This window comes from Carassius carassius, unplaced genomic scaffold (assembly GCF_963082965.1).
Source record: "Carassius carassius unplaced genomic scaffold, fCarCar2.1 SCAFFOLD_61, whole genome shotgun sequence".
In the NCBI taxonomy this organism is placed as follows: Eukaryota; Metazoa; Chordata; class Actinopteri; order Cypriniformes; family Cyprinidae; genus Carassius; species Carassius carassius.
Window position 1 is genome coordinate 848,593 of NW_026775074.1, and position 22,451 is coordinate 871,043.

Below are 22,451 nucleotides of genomic sequence, written 5' to 3' on the forward strand. Positions count from 1 at the left end.
GATAAAGTTTTAATAGTTGGTGATTTTAATATCCATGTTGATAATGAAAACGATGCATTGGGATCAGCATTTATAGACATTCTGAACTCTATTGGTGTTAGACAACACGTTTCAGGACCTACTCATTGTCGAAATCATACTCTAGATTTAATACTGTCACATGGAATTGATGTTGATGGTGTTGAAATTATTCAGCCAAGTGATGCCAAGTATCTCAGATCATTATTTAGTTCTTTGCAAAATTCATATAGCCAAAATTGTAAATTCTACTTCTTGTTACAAGTACGGAAGAACCATCACTTCTAACACAAAAGACTGCTTTTTAAGTTATCTTCCTGATGTATCCAAATTCCTTAGCATATCCAAAACCTCGGAACAACTTGATGATGTAACAGAAACTATGGACTCTCTCTTTTCTAGCACTTTAAATAAAGTTGCTCCTTTACGCTTAAGGAAGGTTAAGGAAAACAGTTTGACACCATGGTATAATGAGCATACTCGCACCCTAAAGAGAGCAGCCCGAAAAATGGAGCGCAGCTGGAGGAAAACAAAACTAGAGGTATTTCGTATTGCTTGGCGGGAAAGTAACATATCCTACAGAAAAGCATTAAAAACTGCTAGATCCGATTACTTTTCTTCTCTTTTAGAAGAAAACAAACATAACCCCAGGTATTTATTCAATACAGTGGCTAAATTAACGAAAAATAAAGCCTCAACAAGTGTTGACATTTCCCAACACCACAGCAGTAATGACTTTATGAACTACTTTACTTCTAAAATCGATACTATTAGAGATAAAATTGCAACCATTCAGCCGTCAGCTACAGTATCACATCAGACAGTGCACTATAGACCCCCTGAGGAACAGTTCCACTCATTCTCTACCATAGGAGAGGAAGAATTGTATAAACTTGTTAAATCATCTAAACCAACAACATGTATGTTAGACCATATACCATCTAAGCTCCTGAAAGAGGTGCTTCCAGAAGTCATAGATCCTCTTCTGACTATTATTAATTCCTCATTGTCATTAGGACATGTCCCCAAAACCTTCAAACTGGCTGTTATTAAGCCTCTCATCAAAAAACCACAACTTGACCCCAAAGAACTAGTTAATTATAGACCAATCTCGAATCTCCCTTTTCTGTCCAAGATACTAGAAAAGGTGGTATCCACACAATTATATTCCTTCTTAGAGAAAAATGGTATATGTGAGGATTTCCAGTCAGGATTTAGACCGTATCATAGTACTGAGACTGCTCTTCTTAGAGTTACAAATGATCTGCTCTTATCATCTGATCGTGGGTGTATCTCTCTATTAGTTTTATTGGATCTTAGTGCTGCGTTTGACACAATTGACCACAACATTCTTTTGCATAGACTTGAATACTTTGTTGGCATCAGTGGAAGTGCATTAGCATGGTTTAAATCGTACTTATATGACCGCCATCAGTTCGTAGCAGTTAATGAAGATGTATCCTATCGATCACAAGTGCAGTATGGAGTACCTCAAGGCTCATTACTAGGGCCGCTGCTCTTCACGCTTTATATGTTACCCTTGGGAGATATCATCAGGAAACATGGTGTTAGCTTTCACTGTTATGCTGATGATACTCAGCTCTATATTTCTTCGCAGCCCGGTGAAACACACCAATTTGAAAAACTAATGGATTGCATAGTCGATATAAAAAACTGGATGACGAGTAATTTCTTACTGCTAAATTCTGAAAAAACAGAGGTGTTAATTATAGGACCTAAAAACTCTGCTTGTAATAACCTAGAACACTGTCTAAGACTTGATGGTTGCTCTGTCAATTCTTCGTCATCAGTTAGGAACCTAGGTGTGCTACTTGATCGCAATCTTTCCTTAGAAAGCCACGTTTCTAGCATTTGTAAAACTGCATTTTTCCATCTAAAAAATATATCTAAATTACGGCCTATGCTCTCAATGTCAAATGCAGAAATGTTAATCCATGCATTTATGACCTCAAGGTTAGATTATTGTAATGCTTTATTGGGTGGTTGTTCTGCACGCTTAGTAAACAAACTACAGCTAGTCCAAAATGCAGCAGCAAGAGTTCTTACTAGAACCAGGAAGTATGACCATATTAGCCCGGTCCTGTCAACACTGCACTGGCTCCCTATCAAGCATCGCATAGATTTTAAAATATTGCTTATTACTTATAAAGCCCTGAATGGTTTAGCACCTCAGTATTTGAATGAGCTCCTTTTACATTATAATCCTCTACGTCCGCTACGTTCTCAAAACTCAGGCAATTTGATAATACCTAGAATATCAAAATCAACTGCAGGCGGCAGATCCTTTTCCTATTTGGCGCCCAAACTCTGGAATAACCTACCTAACATTGTTCGGGAGGCAGACACACTCTTGCAGTTTAAATCTAGATTAAAGACCCATCTCTTTAACCTGGCATACACATAACATACTAATATGCTTTTATTATCCAAATCCGTTAAAGGATTTTTAGGCTGCATTAATTAGGTAAACTGGAACCGGAAACACTTCCCATAACACCCTATGTACTTGCTACATTGTTAGAAGAATGGCATCTACGCTAATATTTGTCTGTTTCTCTCTTGTTCCGAGGTCACCGTGGCCACCAGATCCAGTCTGTGTCCAGATCAGAGGGTCACTGCAGTCACCCGGATCCAGTACGTATCCAGACCAGATGGTGGATCAGCACCTAGAAAGGACCTCTACATCCCTGAAAGACAGCGGAAACCAGGACAACTAGAGCCCCAGATACAGATCCCCTGTAAAGACCTTGTCTCAGAGGAGCACCAGGACAAGACCACAGGAAACAGATGATTCTTCTGCACAATCTGACTTTGCTGCAGCCTGGAATTGAACTACTGGTTTCGTCTGGTCAGAGGAGAACTGGCCCCCCAACTGAGCCTGGTTTCTCCCAAGGTTTTTTTCTCCATTCTGTCACCGATGGAGTTTCAGTTGGGGACACTTCATCTACAGCGATATCGTTGACTTGATTGCAAATAAATGCACAGACACTATTTAACTGAACAGAGATGACATAACTGAATCCAATGATGAACTGCCTTTAACTATCATTTTTGCATTATTGACACTGTTTTCCTAATGAATGTTGTTCAGTTGCTTTGACGCAATGTATTTTGTTTAAAGCGCTATATAAATAAAGGTGACATTGACTCTCTTACTTCTCTATTCACAAACAGCTCCTTATAAAAGGCAACTGAAGCCTTCAGCATTCCTTCAACTGAGTAGACCTTACCCTTCTCTGTATTTAAACATTCCATACTGCTGCGCTTCTGCCTGCCCTTCACAGTAGAAAAGAAAAACTTTGTAGGCCTTTCATCTAGCACACGCTGACATACACCTGACTGCATAACAAATTTCTGTGCTTCTCCTCTATAATGTTCATTCAAAGAATCCTGCAAGAGTTTGGCTTTCTTCCACCCTTGCCCAGTGCTCAATAGACCTTGAGAGCATAAAACTTGCAATTCTTTAGTCCATTGACGCACTTGATTCCTCTTAGCCTTCCCCAAAGCTAAACCCCATGCCCTGCAAAAAAACCTAATCCTCTCCTTCACCCCTTCCCACCAGTCAGAATGTGACTGGTAGAATCCTTTTAAATTACACCATCCAGCAAATAATACCCGGAAAACCTTACAAAAGGTTTGGTCTTGGAGGTATGTTACATTCATCCTCCACTTCCCCCGACCCCTTTGCCCTGCTTCCACCTCTGCCCCAGTCCCAACTAAACAATGATCTGAACACCACATTGGCTGCCTTGTGTAGCTACTAACTTTAACAGACTTTGAAAAAAATATATAATCCAACCGCGATGCCTCCTGCCTACTGTTCCACCATGTATTACCTAAACCCTCCCCTCCAGCAGTCTGACCTGAATCTTGTAATCCAAAATTTTTAATAACCCCTGCCAATTCCCCCCCAGAACTTTTCTCTAAGGACATATTAAAATCCCCTGCCAAGACCACCAGCCGGTTCGTATATAATAATGGAAAATTTTTTCCCAAAAAACCTTCCCTCTCCTCTCGCTTACTGGGCGCATACACATTTATGAACCGTAAGGCCAACCCCCTCCATCTTGCATCCACAAACATCACCCTCCCTGGAACAATCACCCCAGATGTTTCAACAATTACCTCCCAGGAAAAAAAAAAAATCCCCACCCCATCCGCCCTCACATTCCCCACTCCCCAAAAGGAGAACTGGTGTCGTCTACCAGTTCTCCGAAGAATCAGACTCAGTCAGGGATTTTTTTCTCAGAAGAAAAGACTTTATTTTACATAAAATAAAGCCGAGAGTCCTTGCAAGGAGATCTCCCGAATGTTATTTGGTATCACCATTAAATACACCAAATGGGGGGGTTCCACATAGTCAAACTTTTCCTTATGATTACAATTTTAATACCTCCCTAGAGAGGAGAGGCCCCCTGCTTGATTTATTCTAAACAAAGGCCCTGTATGTATGTCTGACCATATGTTTCTCCTCAGTTTTGTACATTCCAGCACGTAGCTTTCTATTACCTATAAGATTATAATGGAGTAATAACTAGCAACAAAAATGGCTAGATTCACATTGATTATATACTTGTTTAATTAAAATCTTACTAATAAAAATCTTCTACATATTCTCCCCTTTGAGACTTAATAAGTCTCACATTTTTCTTATCCAGAGTGCTACTTCATAATCCAGTCATATTAGTTACACTACCTAGTGACTAAATAAGTCACATTGTATTATCACCAGTGACTAGATGATGAAATTCCACTCTGAGGGATTACTGGACCAAACATCTCTCTCCTTTTTGACGAGGAGGGAGTAAAAGATCCAGTCTCCCTATTTCCTTCTGTAATAGTACACAATGTTATAAGCGTGAGCGTGCAATTGGTTCAGCATTTGCCTGTGGTTATCACAGTTATGTATAAAAGGCATAAAATACATATATTACATCAATAATTGAATATCACAAGATTATAAAAGTTGATCTTCAGCTCAGTTACCTTATGTATCGTAGAGAGCCTCCCTGGGCCGAAGTTAAACTGGCACTTATATCCAGGGTTTGGTTCACCTTTAGACATCTTCATCATTCTCGTTAGAGTCAATAGAACTATCGTCAAAAGTTTGCCCATTTAAGTTCAGTTTGTTTAGCCATCCTTCATAATATTCCTCCAGACTCCTTTCAGTGATCCTTTGTTGATTATTCGGGACTTTTATCACTTCCATTTGCTTAACAGTAGCATTGACGATTAATGATCTTAATAAAGGTAATACACAGCAAAATAATAATCCTCCTATTAATATCGCAACTCCTACAAACATTCCTAGTTTAATAAACCACGCTCCCCATGCTCCAAATTTCACATCAGTCCAATCCCAAATGTGTTGGTCTCTTCCGGCATTTGCTGTAACTTCATTTCTTAATTTTTTAATTTTTGTCATAACTTCACTGAAAGCTCCTCCAGGGGTGGTGTTATTTGGGATAAATGTACAACATTGATCTCCAAACATAACACAAACTACTCCCTTGTCTGCCACGAGCCAATTAAGAGCCTGTCTGTTTTGCCATGTCATTCTACTTGTTGCATGCACTTGGTCGCCTAATAAGGTTAACGCCTCATCATTATAATTAATGAATCTTTGTTGATTATAATAAATATAATTATTCCACTCTGTATTTTTGTTTGGTGTGATCCACACCAGGATTGACTCAAAACCTCATTTTATTTCATTTCTTGCCTTAAATTTATTAGGAATTCCTCTTGGCTGTCCAATTGAGTCTAAATATACATTGGGATCTGCCTCATATCCTCTTTTAGTTCTATTGTCTTCCTTGTTCGTGCTCTGTTCTGTTCCCCATTGTGCCATGCTAACTTCTTGAAGTAATCGTACTCTTACACATATACCTTTCCATCCAACTGGTAAAGAAGGCAATAATATTTCACTTCCGCAGATCCAAAAGAAATCTGCTATTACTAATGATTGGTCTTCATAAATCTCTATTGGGGGTAGGGCTATAGTTTGATTTTCACATTTGTCAGGTGCTATCTTACTTCCTTTTGTTGTTCCGAATGCTAAAAGTTCTGGAGCTCTAGCAGGAACTCCTGATTTCCAAGAATTTTTCTTATCTATATACCAAATAATAGCACATCTTCCTTTGAATTTACCCACATCTTGGGTTCCTTTTGGTTTATGGAAACACTCATATTCTTGTTTATAATCTATGCTATACCATTTTGGAATCTCTACTTTTTGTTTTTCAATTTTTATATTTTGACCGATATCTGAATACTGACACCAGGATCCCCAGAGTGGTCTGAAGAAATAATCTGTTAATTTAGGATTTCCTAAAAATCCTAGGCATTCAGCAATGCAATTTGGCCTGGTAAAATCTGTTAAATGACAAAAGTTTCTCCCAAACTGGGCACAGTTTCGGTAGTCATATGGATTTGGTATGGCTATTACTTTGTTTAACGGAGATTTGGAGCACAGCAAGCAATTTTCTTTTCCTTTTTCTTTAGCTGTAAAGGCTGCCCATTCATACCATTCATTATTTTGGGCTGTATCCCATAATGCATCAATTTGACTAATGTCTTCATCACCTTGTACATCATAATCAATGTCTCTACGAATTTTGATTGTCATTGGTTCTGTTGAGTTGATTACATTGTCACTTTTGTTCAAAGGTTGAAAAGTCAATGGAAGGGAAGTCAGGTTGCTTTCTATCGGTAGAGTTTGAGTCTGCATTATGAGATGCATTAGGCATAGGATGGTCTTCAGACATGTTGTCAGACTTATTCTCTGTCCTCTCCAGTTTATCTGACAGGAGGAAAGAAGCTCCTTGTGTATCTTTTGGTGAGCTCTCGTCAGTTTGCACTTCATCATGTGTCTCTGATTTTTCCTCATTGCTCTCTCCTGCATTGTCTGGTTGACTGTTTTCCTTTCTTTCAGCCTTTCCTGTGGGAACTCTAGTACAGTGGTTTAGATGATACCAGGTTGTGCTTCCTTCCACTTGGACTGCTGTTGGAGTAGCTCTCACCACTGTGTAGGGTCCTTCTCTCCTGGGCTCATTCCATTTTCTCCGGAATACCCTCAGATAAACTTGGTCCCCTGGAACAACTGGACAGGCAGTCTCCGATTCCTCTCTGGGCTCTTTTCTTTTTTCCTGTAAATAGATAGCTTTATGTATGGCAGTTAATTTCTTCATATAAGAACGAAGTTCCATTTGTAATTGTTCTAGAGGCGGTCCTTTATAAGGACCTCTACAATATGGCACAGGCATGGGTCGACCCGTAAGCATTTCATGCGGTGTTAAATGCGTGTTCCTGTTAGTTTGCATGCGATAACTCATTAGTGCGAGCGGTAATGCATCAATCCAATTAAGTTTAGTACTTTCACATATTTTGTTTATTTTGGCCTTGATAACTCCATTAACCCTCTCCACTGACCCTTGTGATTGAGGTCTATAAACGCATCCTAGTCTCTGTTTTATTCTTAATTGTTGCAATACTTGTTTCACAGTTTTTTGTATGAATGCCGACCCATTATCTGAACTTATTTCTGATGGAATGCCAAATCTAGGAATTACTTCTCTTGTTAGAAATTTTATTACCGTTCCTGCTCCTAGATCTGTGGATGGTACTGCCTCCACCCATCTGCTAAACCTGTCTATGATAACAAGCATGTATCTTTTGCATTGTACACGCTTTATCATATCCACATAATCGCATACAAGATGTTTAAAGGGGCCTTCAGGTGTTGGAATATGACCTATTGGTGTCACTATGCCTTTTCTTACATTGTATTTAGCACATACTTCACATGTGGACAAAAATTCATCCACCATTGCATATAAATAAGGAGACCAATATCCTTGCTGTTTAATTTTTCTTACTACTTCTCCCCTTGCACTATGGTCAAAACCATGTGCATCTGTAAAAAGAATATTCAACAGTGAAGTAGGTGCAACAATGTGTCCTTCATGTGTACGCCAGATGTCCTGTAAGTCTTTTTTAGCTCCCCTTTGATGCCACATTGATTGTTCATAGGGGCCTGCTTGTTGTTGAATTCGAATAATGTCATCCAATTGAGGATGAGGTTCGATAAGTACAACAGGTGCTAATACTGCTACCTGACACCCTGAAGCTTTTTTAGCTTCTAAATCTGCTGCATTGTTTCCTTTAATGACATAGTCATTTCCCTTTTTGTGTGCTTGACATTTGATTATTGCTAGTCGTTTTGGTAGCATCATAGCAGAAATCAATTGCCCTATTTGTTCACTATGTTGGATGGGAGTCCCATCACTCTTTTTGAAACCTCTTTGTTTCCACACTGCTCCGAATAGATGACATACACCATGAGCATACGCTGAATCTGTAAAAATGTTAGCAGTTTGTCCTTTTGCTAACTGACATGCAGTTGTGAGAGCTTTTAATTCTGCTAATTGAGCAGAACATGGCTGTACACAATGTTGTGATATTACAGATTCATATTCTTTTTTGTTTTTCTTCACTACTGAATATCCTGTATGATTTCCTTCGTGATCCCTAAAGCTAGAACCATCTACGAAGTAAGTGACTTCTGCTTCAGAAATAGGTGTTGATTCAAGATCTGGTCGTAATCTAGTAAATGCCAAGGACTCATTCACACACTCATGAGGATCTCCTTCAAAAGCCAAAGGAATTAATTCAGCTGGATTAACTGTTTGGCATCTTTTAATGGTAACATCTGGATATGTGAGTAATGAGGAGTAGGCTAGAATTCGAGCTTGTGTCAGAACAAATTTCCCTTGTTCTATTAATTCCACAACTTTGTGATGGGTATATATAGTCACTGGGTACCCCATAGTTATTGTGGATGCTTTTTCATAAGCATAATACACTGCAGCTAAACCCTGTTGGTAACATGGTGGGTATCCCTGGGCTACATTGTCTAACTTTGTGCTGTAGTACGCTATAGACTGGTTTCTTGCATCAATACAGCTGATGCATAACCATCAACTCTATTTGCCACATATAGATGAAACATTTTATCATATTCTGCCATTCCCAGGGCAGGGGCCTGTTGTAATTCTTTTTTCATTGCTTCAAATGCTAGTAAGGCATCTGTGTTCCATTTTAATGGATTGCTTAAATGTTGTAATCCTGCTTGTTTCATCATTTCTCTCAAAGACCCTGTCTTTACTGCATAGTCTTCTATCCAGTCTGCACTAAAGCCAGTCATTCCTAAAAAAGTCATCATTTGTCCTACTGTCTGAGGTAACGGTGTTTTACTTATACCTTCTAACTGAGCTGGAGCTATAGCTTGTGTGCCAAATGCAATTAATCTTCCCAAGTATTCCACTTGAGGCTGGCAATACTGCAATTTGTTTTTAGACACCTTGTGTCCTCCTTGTGCTAATTTTGTCAACACCTTAATTGAATCTTTGTGACATTGTTCTAGTGTGGTAGAACAGATAATTAAATCATCCATGTATTGTAATAGTGTACCGTCTATTACGAGGTCTTCTAAATCAGCCTTAAGAATCTTGTTAAATATATGTGGTGAATGATTATATCCCTGAGGAATTCTAGAATATGTGTATTGTTTATTTCCAAATGTAAATGCAAATAGATATCTACTCTCTTCTGCAAGCGGTACACTGAAGTAGGCAGAGCAAAGATCAATTACAGTAAAGTATTTGGCATCAGGAGGGACATTTGTCAGTAAAGTGTGCGGGTTTGGTACCTCAGCTGGCATATCTTCCGTTATTTCATTTATTGTTCGTAAATCATGAACAAGTCGCCATCTGTTTTTGTCTGATTTGATTACAGGCATAATTGGAGTGTTACAGTAACTAGTAGTTTCTATCAATACTCCTGCCTTCACTAAGCCTTCAATTGTGTCTTTTATTCCTGCTTCAGCATCTGCCCGTAAAGGATATTGTGCTTTTCTAGGTAGACGTGCATTTGGCTTAAGTTGAACTCTTACTGGATTTGCTGATTTTATTAATCCAATATCTGTGTCATGCTGAGACCATAGTTCAGTTGGTACCTGACACTCCATTTCCTTAAATAATTCAGTCTCAGTTGTGTTTATTAACTCAGATGCTGTAGTCATCTGTGTCTCTTTCTTTTGTCCTAAATCTTTTGCTTCCCAATTTTTCCTACATATACTGTAATATGCGGGACAGAGTTATTGATGATGTACTGGGAGACTATCTCAATCCGCTGTCCTTTTGTTTCTTTTTGCCATTTCTGTTCTATTTTTTCATCCCTTTCTTGATCATACATCATTGTGCAATGAAATTCAGACTTTGATAGCTGTGCTTCAGGTATCTGTGCTTCAATAAACTTTCCCCATTTATTGACTGTCTGTCTCACATCTTGTTCTATCTGTCCTATCCAATAAACATTTGCTTTTGGCTCTGCAACCATCATTTGTGTTTCTGTTCCTATTGCATTAATATATATTCCTTCTGGAGAACACCACATTTGTAGTCCTAATTTAAATAATGCATCTCTTCCTAACAAATTAATAGGAGTTTGATTTGATACCAGAATGGGCATTGTTATACTTTGATCTTTTGTTTGTAGACACACTGGAGCTGTTATGGGTATCAATTGCATTTTTCCCGAGAATCCTATCGTCTTTGCAAATTTTCCAGACATGGGGAGATGTGAAGCATATTTCAAATTAATGCAAGTTAGATTTGCGCCCGTATCAATCATCATCGGAGTATCTTTTCCCTCTATTTTAATCTGCATAATAGGCTCTTGATCAGCTTTTGTTGATAAAATTGGAAGCTGACTCTCCCCTTTAGGATTCTCTGGGCACCCCTAATAGCCTGGATTGGGACCTCCCCAAGGGTTTACTGGACCCTGCACTGGACCCTGACTAGGCTGTTGCCAGCTCACCTCCCTTCCACCTTGAGGTTGCTGTGACCATTGACGAGTTGGACAGTCAGCTTTATTATGCCCGGGCTGTCCACAGCCCCAGCACAGACTTGGAGGCATGCTTCTGCCTCTGCCTCTGCCTCTTTGGCCTTGCTGTATGGGGTTTTTTCTCCATCCCATCTGTCCTGGCTGTTGAGTATAAACAATTATTATAGGCACAGAGTTCAAGTGTTCATTTGGAGGGACTGCTGTAAGTGGGCTTGACTGAAGAGTTGGTTGTGGAGCAATTACTGGAGGCATTATAGTCATTTGTTCGGCTGCTGCATTGGTTACTGAAGCTTGAATATTTTTCTTATTTTTCTTTGTGAATTCTTCAAGCTGTAATTGAGTTAGTTTACGTTGTAACTCTTTCTCTTGACTTTTGAGTTTTTGTTCATTTTTTCTGTGTTGTTCCACTGCATGAGACACATGGTCGCAAAACTCTTTGTGTGTTTTAGAAGTTAACCCTCTGGAGTCTAAGGGTATTTTTGGGGCCTGGAGAAGTTTTGTCATGCCTTGACATTTGTGCTTTTTTCAGTTTCTTATAAATATCTAAATGGGTAAAGACTAATCTCACTGTAATCAGCACAAACTGGGCTGTAATAATATGTGAAATGCATGTATGTACATGATTGTGTTTTTGAGAAAAAAAAATATTATGCGTGGTTAGTGAAAAACTAAAAATGTTAAAACGCTTGAATAAGGCACAAAAACACATAAAGAACAATGGTTCCCGGGATTTTTGAGAACTGGAGCTTGTAGCCTAGAATTTTTCTTTCTAAATGATGTGAAAATCATCTTGTTTACTCACTCACAGAAAACAATATATTGATTTAAATTTTCTAAGACACTTTTTGTTGGTAAAAGTCATATGCGAGTAGGCGTCAACTACCATGAATATCATTGTGATTTACACCTGAGAAGACAAAGGGCCGCATAATGAGCTGCATAATGAGCCATTCAGTCATCTGTGCCACTGTGAGTGAGGAGTTACAAGAGAGAATGTGAGAACAAAATAAATCTATATAATTTTATGTTTGTAGTTTATTAAGAATATATTTAATTATCCCACAACATAATTTAATATCCACTTGGGGGAGCAGTTAAACAGTTTATTAGAAACAATCAAAGCTGACTTTCAAACAAATTGTTTGGCATGCTTACTCCAGTCACACAATCCTTCAGAAATACTTTTAACAATCTTATTTTCTACAAAAAAAAAAAAAAAACGTTTGTTGTTATTATTATCATCATTATTATTAATGTTGAAAAGAGCTGAGAATATTTTTCTGGGTTTTTAGGGGGAATAAATGGAAAGAAAAGCATTGTTTTTACATTTGTTACAGTTATCTATTTGTTACATTTATATTATTTACATCAAGCTTTCGAAGGGTATAGTGTTGTATATTGTTATTGAAACTTCATAATGTTTCACTTGATTATACATTTAGTCAGGAATTATAGTTTGGAAAAAGTCTAACTAGTAAAACGTTTACACGTTATGTGAAAACTAGTACAAGTATATAAATAAATAAAAAGAGACTTACTCATGTTTATGATCTCTGCTGAATAAAGTGCTTCATTCTTTTTTTCTGAGGAAATCCATTTCTCAAATCCTCAACCACATCACATCTTTTTGGGGTGAATTATGTGTTATTCCTCTCATCGCGAAGCAAACAGTAAAATAAAAAAACTTGAACAGTCTCGCTGCGTTTTCTTCTGTTATGGGGGTATTCAAGCTGCGCGCTTCAGTTTGAATCTGAATAGCGCGTTCAGCGCGGGGGCGTGGTCACATTAGATATAATGAAGGGAGACATGAAAAACAGACATCGCGTTGTTTTCATATGGATTACTTTATCACAGAATATCTGTTTTCGGCGGCACTTGTTTAGTTTAAAAATAGACATGTCAAGCTTTCTAGAGATATCTCTCTCATGTATTTTCGTTGAGTATTCACGGAGTTACAGTTCATTTAAATGACGTGTTTGTAAAAGAAGATCAGCGCAGACAAAGGCTGCAGACAGCGCACCTTGTTTGTTATCTTTATTTTATAAGTGCACAAAGTTTTGTTGTTATTATGTCTGTATCCAAAAAAAAAGTAGACCCTTTACATATTTGATTGATGTATTGCTCTTATCTGTACGATTAAAACTGAAAGTGTAATTTAATTTTTTTTCCGGGTTATCAGGAGAAAATGACTCAAAACGCGTATCCGCGTTAATCGACTTGATAGGGTTAAACCGACCACATCCTCTAGCTTGCTTTTTACTGCTGGCGGCATAGCATCAATCACAGCTTGCCTAAACAATGTTGCCATTAATGGGTCTCCCTCAGGATCCCCCTCAGTTTCTTGTTTCCACCTTTTCAACTGTTTCTGTACATATGTGGTTGGAATCTCTGCATCCCCGATTTCTTCTCCCTTCAGTGATTTAGGATTCAGTCTGATCGGATACTCCGCACGCAATGCCTGCCATACTGCTGGGCGGAATGCATCAAAAACAATCCCATCCATATTATGAGAGTTCACTGCCCTGTTTAGAGTCGTTGTAAGAAGAATTTCATCCATCTTTGTCCCTCCAATAATTCTAGCCAGTAGAGCTTTGACATCACCTACTGACAATAGCTTTCCTGTTGTTTCGTCCTCAAACATTCGAATAAATTTGCCCGTGCCCTCATTTATATCAGGAAGGCGAGTGACAAGCCCCTCAAGGTCCTGTGAAGCCCAGGGGACATACTGTCCCTGCTCACCCTTGATTAAAATTGGGAGCTGTGTGGCCAGTGGTCTAAGTGACCCTTTTTCTCTGCCCTGTTCCCATTTACCGTTATCAAATAACTCCTCTGCCTGATTCTCATCCTCACTACCATAGAACAACTTACTCTTACCGCTCTCCAACTTATTTACCTCTTGTATCTTTTTCCCTGATTCTCTAATTTTCTCTTCCATTTCTTCTTCCATAGCTTGTACTTGTGCTACAATATCGCTATCTTTCCTCCTCTTTTTTTCTAATCCTTCCTCAAACCAGGTTTTATCTACCTGATTAGCTTTCATTTTTTCTAATGCTGTACGTGCTTGCCTGTAACAATCAAGATGCAAACTTTCTGCAACTTCCTTTCTGGGTTGCCTCTGTGTTTTTACAGCTTGTTCCTCTCTATCATCCATCTCTATCTGCCCTTCTAACTCTAGTTCTCCTGTTACTTCCACTGTTCCCTTGGGTATTGGGAACTCTCCTTGTACTGGCAAATAGGGGGGAGGCTCTGAAAATAACTTTTCTTTTCTCATGTTACCTTTCTCTGCCCCCTTCAGGATTTTCCTAGCCTGTTTTAGACTTTTCAACATATCCTCACCTTCTTTTTTAAACAGAGCAATTACTTCTTTCTCTTTTTCCCTCTTTGTTTCTCTTTTTTCTCTTTTCATATTGATGCTTTTAGTTTTATAGTTTTTTATCAGAGTTTCCATTTCCTCACACAATGCCACATCAAATATCCCTTCCTTTGGACATTTTGTCATCATATTTTTTGTTCTCTTCTGCCATTTTTTTTTAGATTTTGTTTATTTGCTCTTTACACAGTGGATATTTTAATCCAATTATTTCCACTGGTGTGGCTGCCATATCTTTATTTATATTATTACCATCAAAAATCAACTTTTTAGTTTTATATAGTAACTTGGTTACAATCTCTTCTTTTCCCTTTCACTTAATTTAACTATTTTTCCTTTACCAATTTCACCCTACTTTTTATTCTTTATTGTGTGTCATACCTCTTTGAATTTAGTTTTTTATTTTGTCTCATGCATTTACACTTTTTTTATATTATTTGACTGTCTATTTTATTTGCTCTATTTTATTGTCACTTTTTAGATAACAATTTCTAACCATAATTCTTTATTTTTTACTTCTCTTTCATTTTTTGTCCACCCCTGTAATTCAACTTTAATGTAGACACTTCATCCCTTACTCCCACTCCCACTGCACTGGGCTCAAATAATTTTCTCCCCTTTCACACAAGCATCCAAATGCAAAAACCTATTATATTTCTTGATTCAAACTTTATTGATCCTATTTTCCTAAACTCATTCACACTTTCTACACTCTTTATCGAGCCAGAGTGCTTATTCTTGCATACTTTCTCCCTTTATCTAAGGGATAATTAGTCATTAATTGTCCTTTTATTATCAAGGCTCATCATACATTCATCCCTCTCAAGTGGATACTAGTTAAGTCCAATTCTGCCAGAGCCCACTAAAGGGACGGTCCAGGAACGGTGCTCAACTTTTACCCACCCAATACGGAATTTATTTGTTCATACATTCATCATCGTTCACACATTCATTCGTCCGGACACAGTTACATCCACACAACAAAACACCGCTCTTCCTAGAGCATCCTTAAGGGCCCACCCGTTCAGACCTTTGAGACTTTTCACTTTATACTTTCTCAAAGCGGTATCCGTGGGGCTTTTCCTCGCGAATCCTTAACTAATCTGCTTCTCCATTTATCACTGTCCTTCCTAGGCCCAGCTCTCCAATAAACACAGACCATTGCATACAATGTCTTTCTGCCTACACCATCTTTGTTTTAAATCAAGGTGACCTTCCAAGGCTTTCCTATTAATAAACCAAATATGTGCATGCAGTTATTTCTTCTGGAGTAAAACCCCTTTTTTTAAATTTAGATATCCTATTATTTTCTAAATTTGGAAGAGCAGATTTTAAGTGTCCTTACCACTCAGAACTGACCTCAACCAACACAAACAAATTTTATAAGCAAAAATGCTTACCTTATTTTATGGTGGCCACCCGGTTGTGTTGATCATCGGTCAGCTCAAAAGCGGTTGTCCACTCTGCTGCTCTTTTCCAGTCCCATCTGGGGTGCCAAATATGTGGTGTCGTCTGCCAGTACTCCGAAGAATCACACTCAGTCAGGGATTTTTCTCTCAGAAGAAAAGACTTTATTTTACAGAAAATAAAGCCGAGAGTCCTTGCAAGGAGATCTCCCGAATGTTATTTGGTATCACCCTTAAATACACTAAATGGGGCGGTTCCACATAGTCAAACTTTTCCTTATGATTACAATTTTAATACCTCCCTAGAGAGGAGAGGCCCCCTGCTTGATTTATTCTAAACAAAGGCCCTGTATGTATGTCTGACCATATGTTTCTCCTCAGTTTTGTACATTCCAGCACGTAGCTTTCTATTACCTATAAGATTATAATGGAGTAATAACTAGCAACAAAAATGGCTAGATTCACATTGATTATATACTTGTTTAATTAAAATCTTACTAATAAAAATCTCCTACATGGGCAAGCCTCGTCCTGGGTGAACCGCCTTCTTGATCATGGTGTCTCCCCTGCCAGGTAAGTATGAAGGCCCAGAGGTACGATTTGCATCTCTACCGTCCACACCAACGGTTAGCCCCCCTCCAGGAAAGGAAGGACGGGTGCCTTCCGTTACTGGCCTGGAAACTGCCAAGCTCATGGGCCGGTGCTTCCCAACGCCGGTTTTAGATGACTCTCTTTAACCAAACACACCTGATTCGATGCATCACCTCGTCTGTGAAAGACCTCTGGTGGGTGCATCGTTCGTGGAAGAGTCCAAGACCCCAGGAGGGCGCATCAGGAAAAAAGTTCGCAATACACCACAGCATGGCAGATCTCATTCCTTGTTCTGCTATTCGACACAATAAACGGCAATCCGCAAAAAGGGAAAGCACACCGTTCCTGGAGACACTGCAATACCAGGCCGATGCTTGGAGTGGACAGAGCAAGCCCCGGCTCCAGCTCCGTGATCTAAAAATCCATTTAATATGTAGTCCCCGGATGGGGGACGTATGAGATATTAAACTGATAAGAACAGATTTTTTCTTTCGAAAAAGTTTTATTGTCACCAGTTACATTTTTTCCATTTGCATTTTTACTTTCACACACATTTTTCTTTTCAAGCACACATTAAAACAAGCCATATAATATATAATAAATACACATGGTAAAATGAAAGAAACAATCATTGTTAAAAAACATTTGATTAAAACCACAGTGTTTTGCTTGTTTTTAAAAGTCCATATTTGAGGTGTGTTTAAAAGGTGCGATCGGTTTCAAAAGTAAAATACAAATTTAAAAAAGCAAACAAGCCTCATATGCATGTTCATAAAACCAATTTCATTGATAAAACACAATAAAAACCAATTTATTGGATAAAAACCAATAAAAAAAACCATCTGTTGTGCAAGACCGGGGGTGAGTCCTTATCAAGTCGGTCTTCACCCCACTCTCCAGAACAGGGACATGAGATGCTACTTTACGGGCTCAGCGGAGATCCCCTCTCCTCCGGCCCGCTGGCCCGCTGTTCCCGTAGCCAGAATGGTGAGGGTGCATCTACGGGCAGCCAGGGTCGGTGCCTGCCGGGACCCTCTCTGTGCGACCCCGGCCCCCCCGTCCGAATATCGTCGTCCGGTACCCCTGCAGCATTGATGTTACCTTTAGTTTGCATGCATGGAGGGCTACCGTAACGCGCTTCCCCACCAGCAGGTTTCTGGTGGCCCAGATGGCATCCTTGATGATGTTGAGGGTGAGCCAGAGCGAGGTAAATTTCTGTGCCGTCAAGTCCTTCAAGCCCCGGCCCACCCCAAGGATGGCGAGCTGGTACCCGAACTGGGCCCCACCTGCTGGTAGGCACGGGAAATACAGGGGACCGGTCTTGGCCCACAGGTCCCGCGCAGTGCTGCAGTCCCAGAGCAGGTGGTGGACGGTCTGCGGGGAATTGCAGCCGGACCGAGGGCAGATGGGGTTTTTGGCCATGCCTCTGGAGTGCATAACCGCCCTGACCGGGAGGATCTCATGAGCCACCATCCACGATAAGTTCTTGTGCCTGTTCTGGAGAGCAGGGTGAGCCGCATTCCGCCAAACTTGTTTGGCCTCACTTAGTGTGAGGCCCGGAACTGGACTCACCGGTTCCCGGTCCTGCACAACAGAAATGAGAGACTTGTGTTTAGTTAAAATGGTGACATCTTCACTCTCTAAAAGGTATTTCTTTAAAAACTTTTTTATAAAACTGTACTCTTTAGGCAAGTTAAAAGACACTGGGGTTTTCAAATCTACTGGTAAAATTTTCAAAATTCTTAGGTAAGACCCCATCCAAAAGCGCGCCATTGCAGCCATCTTGTTTTCTTTGGATGGGGTCATGGCATAACTGATGTGCAGGGCGGTGAAGCGGCTGCCTAAAAACAGGTGGGGGTCTGGGAGGCCTTTTCCACCGTTGTCTGGCCTTTTCTTGACTGTCTCCCTATTCAGGCGCTCCCAATTGGACCCCCACAGGAAGTAAAACACCGCCCTCTCCAGTTTCACCAGGAACCACCGAGGGGGGCTAAAAACAGAACAGACAAGTAAAATCAGAGGTAAAATCACAGATTTAAAAATTAAAATTTTACCTTCAATCGTCAACTGTCTTAGTCCCCAAAACCCTAGTCTTTTCCTAACTTTCCCTAGCAAGTCAGTCCAGTTTTCCCGTCCTCCACCCTCTTTATCAAATTTAACACCTAAAATTTTAAAATCGTTGTCTTTAAAAACCAAATCAAGTCCTCCTGTGTCCACGTCCCCCCACGGCCCGAAGAGCTGGGCCTCAGACTTGTTTCTATTGAGTTTGGCGCCCGAGGCCCGACCATACCAGTCAGTCAAGTCCAGTGCTCTTCGTATAGATAAAATGTCCGTGGTTAAAAGAGTAACATCGTCCATGTATAAGGCACAAATCGCTGTCAGTCCACCCGTCCCAGGAACGTCCAGTCCTTTGATCCATTTATCCTTTCTCAAGATCTGTGCCAGTGGCTCGATACAAGCCACATACAGGAGAGGAGATAAAGGACATCCCTGACGGACACCACTGTGTATGTTCACAGTTTTGGAAAGATGCCCGTTTACAAGGAATTTGCTGACTAGTCCCTTGTACAGCAGTCCCACCCAGGCTACAAACCTCTTTGGAAAACCCATTTTTTGCAGTACCTGAAAAAGGTACTGGTGCGAGACTCGGTCAAATGCTTTTTCAAAGTCTAAATTTAGGACTACTAGCCGAATATTTCTGTCTCTCGCATAACAGATGGCGTCTCTGATCAGCACTAGGCTGTCTGTTATCTTTCTTCCGGGCACAGAACAAGCTTGATCCAGATGAATCACGTCCTCTAAAGCCGTTGACATGCGTGTTGCTAAAATTTTGCTAAAAAGTTTATAATCAAAATTTAAAAGTGTTATGGGTCTCCAGTTTTTTAAGTCAGTCCGGTCACCTTTTTTGTGAAGTAAAGAAACTATCCCTATTCTAAAACTGTCTGGAAGTCTGTCGAGGGTCTCAAACTCTTTAAAAACTGTCAAAAGCTCTTGTCCTAAAATGTCCCAAAATGTTAGATAAAGCTCTAGGGGAAGTCCATCCACTCCTGGCGACTTCCCCTTCTTAAAACCTCCAAGAGCTTTTTGGATTTCTAAGATGTTAAAATCTTGGGTTAAAATCTCATTTTGACAGTCAACCCTTTCTTCAATAAAATGTAAAACTTCTTTTGCAGTGTCAAAGTGTACCTTTTTAAAACTATATAATGCCCCATAAAATTTTTCCACATCCTCTAAAATCTCTTTTGTTGTGTTAACCTCCCTATCCCCTGTTTTAACCCTGATTAACCCCCCACCCCTTGTTATTATTTTCTTAAAAAAATATCTGGTACACTTTTCGCCTTAAAATTTGTTAAAATTAAAAAAAAGTTAAAATTTGATCCGCTCCATATGGAGGCTCCATATGGAGCCATGTTATATCTTGTTGCATTTGCCTTTCCTTTTCCTCAGACGAGCTGGGATCAGGAGGGCAAATGCCTGTCATTTCAGAGGCCACAGAGGGAACCTCTTGTGGCTCCTTTGGCGACGATGCTGTTAGCTTAATGTGCAAAAAGGAAACCTCATTGGGGGACTCTAGGGGCCACATGCGCTCCAGATCTACCGAATCGGAACTATCGAGCTTATATGCTGCCCTAGATTTTTTCTCCTCCTTTACAATCAGAGGAGACCCCGCAGGTCTTTTTTGCATCTGAGCGTTAGGGAGTGAACACTCTGTCTCACTCCCGGTAGATTCCTGCACCCCATCCGAAACTAGTTACTAGTGAGGAATTTGTTTTTTCCTCACTTTCCTCTCCTTCCATGACCATTTCCTGTTCCGTTGCCTCCGCCCCTGTGGCCACCCCACTTCCTCCTTCCTGCCCAATCCCTGAGGCCGGCTGGGAATTTGAAATTCCCGCCAAAACCTCAGGGACCGCCTCCTCTTTCCTTTGTTCATTCGTTTGTTGCCCATGTGGGGCGGCCATTTTGAGCTTGTTGGCAAAACTTTTAGGGCAGTCTCTGTAGAGATGGTTTGTTTCTCCACAAAGATTGCACCGTCTGCCATTGGTACAATCATCAAAACTGTGACCAATTTCTCTACACTTTCCACATACTAACTCTTGGCATGCTTCAGCGAGATGACCAAACCTGCAACACTTCCTGCAGAGTTTGGGCATTCCTTGATAATGTATGTAGCCTCTGTTCTCTCTGAGCACAATCATGGAATGCAGATGTGTCAGGCCCTGGTAGCCCCCAGCGTCTTCCCATTGTTTAATGGGAATTCGCCAGGAGCATGTCCAAATGCAATCTTCACCTAACACTTTGACAGGCTGGCTTTGAACAGTGCAAAATCTACCCAACCAAACACAAATATCATCTCCAGTCACTGTTTCATTGAACATCCTGACAATCACAGTTTTAAGTGTGTTATCAGAAAGTTTCTCGACAGTGAACATGGAGAACTGGGCTTTAACTGAATCAAACCTTTGCCAAAAGTCATTAAGCAAGGAAGCGGTTTTAAAACTGACATCAAATCCTTTGTTCAAGGGCAGAGTCATCAAACAATTCAGGTCGTCAGATCTAAAAGCTAAGGTCTTTTGGATCAGCTTCCTGGAAAAGTCCATACGGGACATTCCAAGGAGCTTCCCCTCAACCTGCCTGAATAAAAAAACGCACGCTGTGGTGCCTCCGCACCCCGGCACGGGCAGCCGACATGGTGGAGGCACCAACAGCCTAAAAACTTAAACCAACAATAAATACAATAATAAATAACCAAATAAATAATTAAAAGACCTTACCTTAAAACTTGTTGGAGCCCGAAGCAGCAGAGTTCAATGTACCTCTCGAAGTTGTGTGACTCAAGATATAAAAAGATCTCAAGTCAGGAAACCTCCAAGAGGCGATCGCAGTCTCAACCGTCCGACAAGATACGTGATCTTAGCCAAAAGGCCGAGAAGCGATGCCGCTAAGACGCAGCGGGGAGGAAGCCGGACACGGCGATGCCCATCTCGGCTTTGGTAAGTCTGGGGGACCTAAAAACGCTGGGGGATGGTAGTACCCTCCCCTGTCTGCAACGTCACCGGGCCTCGTCACGCTCGGCCTGACGCTGGCACTGCAGCGACGGAAAGTACGGCATCGCTCGTAACTCCCAAACGGTTCGTCGCAGAGCCACGTGCCTTATGTCATGGGAATCCTTGGCTCGAGCCGAACCGGACGCAGGTCTCAGATTGGCTCGTCGCTCTGACGGAATTTTCGGGTATTTGGGATTTTGTTGAAAACCTTCTTTTGCAACCTAGCGCCAGGTATTTGGCCCAGTCCCACCCAAAGCAGCACAGAAAGCTTCTCTGGAGTCTGCCTGTCAATAATCATCCCAAAAAAGTGGAGATTTCCATTCACCTTGGCGAGGGGACCTCAAAACGTGCTAAGGTGGCGTGTACGAGATGGCTCGAATGATTATAACTCCAGGAAGGAATGAGATCCCTTCACCCAAATCGGCACACCTGTGCAGGGGCTCAGTCAGAGGCAAGGTGAAAAAGGGCGCTGCGACAGGCCACTCGGTGGTGCTGTAAGCGACAACAAAATTAATACCAATTGAAAAAGGACAACCAAACAACATGGAGAAAGCTACAGCTAGGCTGCAGTCAGTCCAATCGACTTTCAAAGTAAGGTCTGTGCTATATTCGAACTGAACCACCCACCAGGGTCCGATTTTTCAAGAGCGTAACTGACTTTGTTTCACAGGCGCACAACACATACCTCGCATGTGACAGAACTCCCCATTCTGAAACGCAAAAAAAAAAAAAAAAACTGGAAAAAACCTCTTCTGCTTTGTTTCACCAACAATTTCAGGGGAGAGCGCGAACGCAGTCCCCCACTACCATAAATTATGCAGCTCTAGATTCCCGCATTTGGGGAATTCGCAGGGGTCAGCATGGCCGGAGTGCAATGGGCAAGCCTCGCCCTGGGTGAACCGCCTTCTTGATCATGGTGTCTCCCCTGCCAGGTAAGTATGAAGGCCCAGGCGGTCAGCCAGAGGTATGATTTGCGTCTCTACCGTCCACACCAACGGTTAGCCCCCCTCCAGGAAAGGAAGGACGGGTGCCTTCCGTTACTGGCCTGGAAACTGCCAAGCTCATGGGCCGGTGCTTCCCAACGCCGGTTTTAGATGA

General features: G+C 40.8%; 1 long non-coding RNA gene, 1 other non-coding gene and 1 pseudogene across 2 annotated transcripts in view; all 3 read right to left on the reverse strand.

Annotated features, from left to right (window-relative positions):
* Positions 1–16,640: 16,640 nt before the first annotated feature.
* Positions 16,641–16,815, reverse strand: LOC132134730 (U2 spliceosomal RNA; annotated as a pseudogene).
* Positions 16,816–18,196: 1,381 nt separating this feature from the next.
* LOC132134601 (uncharacterized) overlaps positions 18,197–22,451 on the reverse strand; it is a 78,521-nt gene continuing 74,266 nt past the window's right edge. Inside the window, exons 2-3 of the long non-coding RNA XR_009429657.1 lie at positions 21,081–21,247; positions 18,197–18,298 (exon numbers count right to left, since the gene is read on the reverse strand). This is a non-coding gene — a long non-coding RNA (uncharacterized LOC132134601). The remainder of the gene's footprint in view (positions 18,299–21,080; positions 21,248–22,451) is intronic.
* LOC132134650 (U1 spliceosomal RNA) lies at positions 22,129–22,293 on the reverse strand. Its single transcript, XR_009429705.1, has one exon. It is a non-coding gene; the product is annotated as a U1 spliceosomal RNA (small nuclear RNA).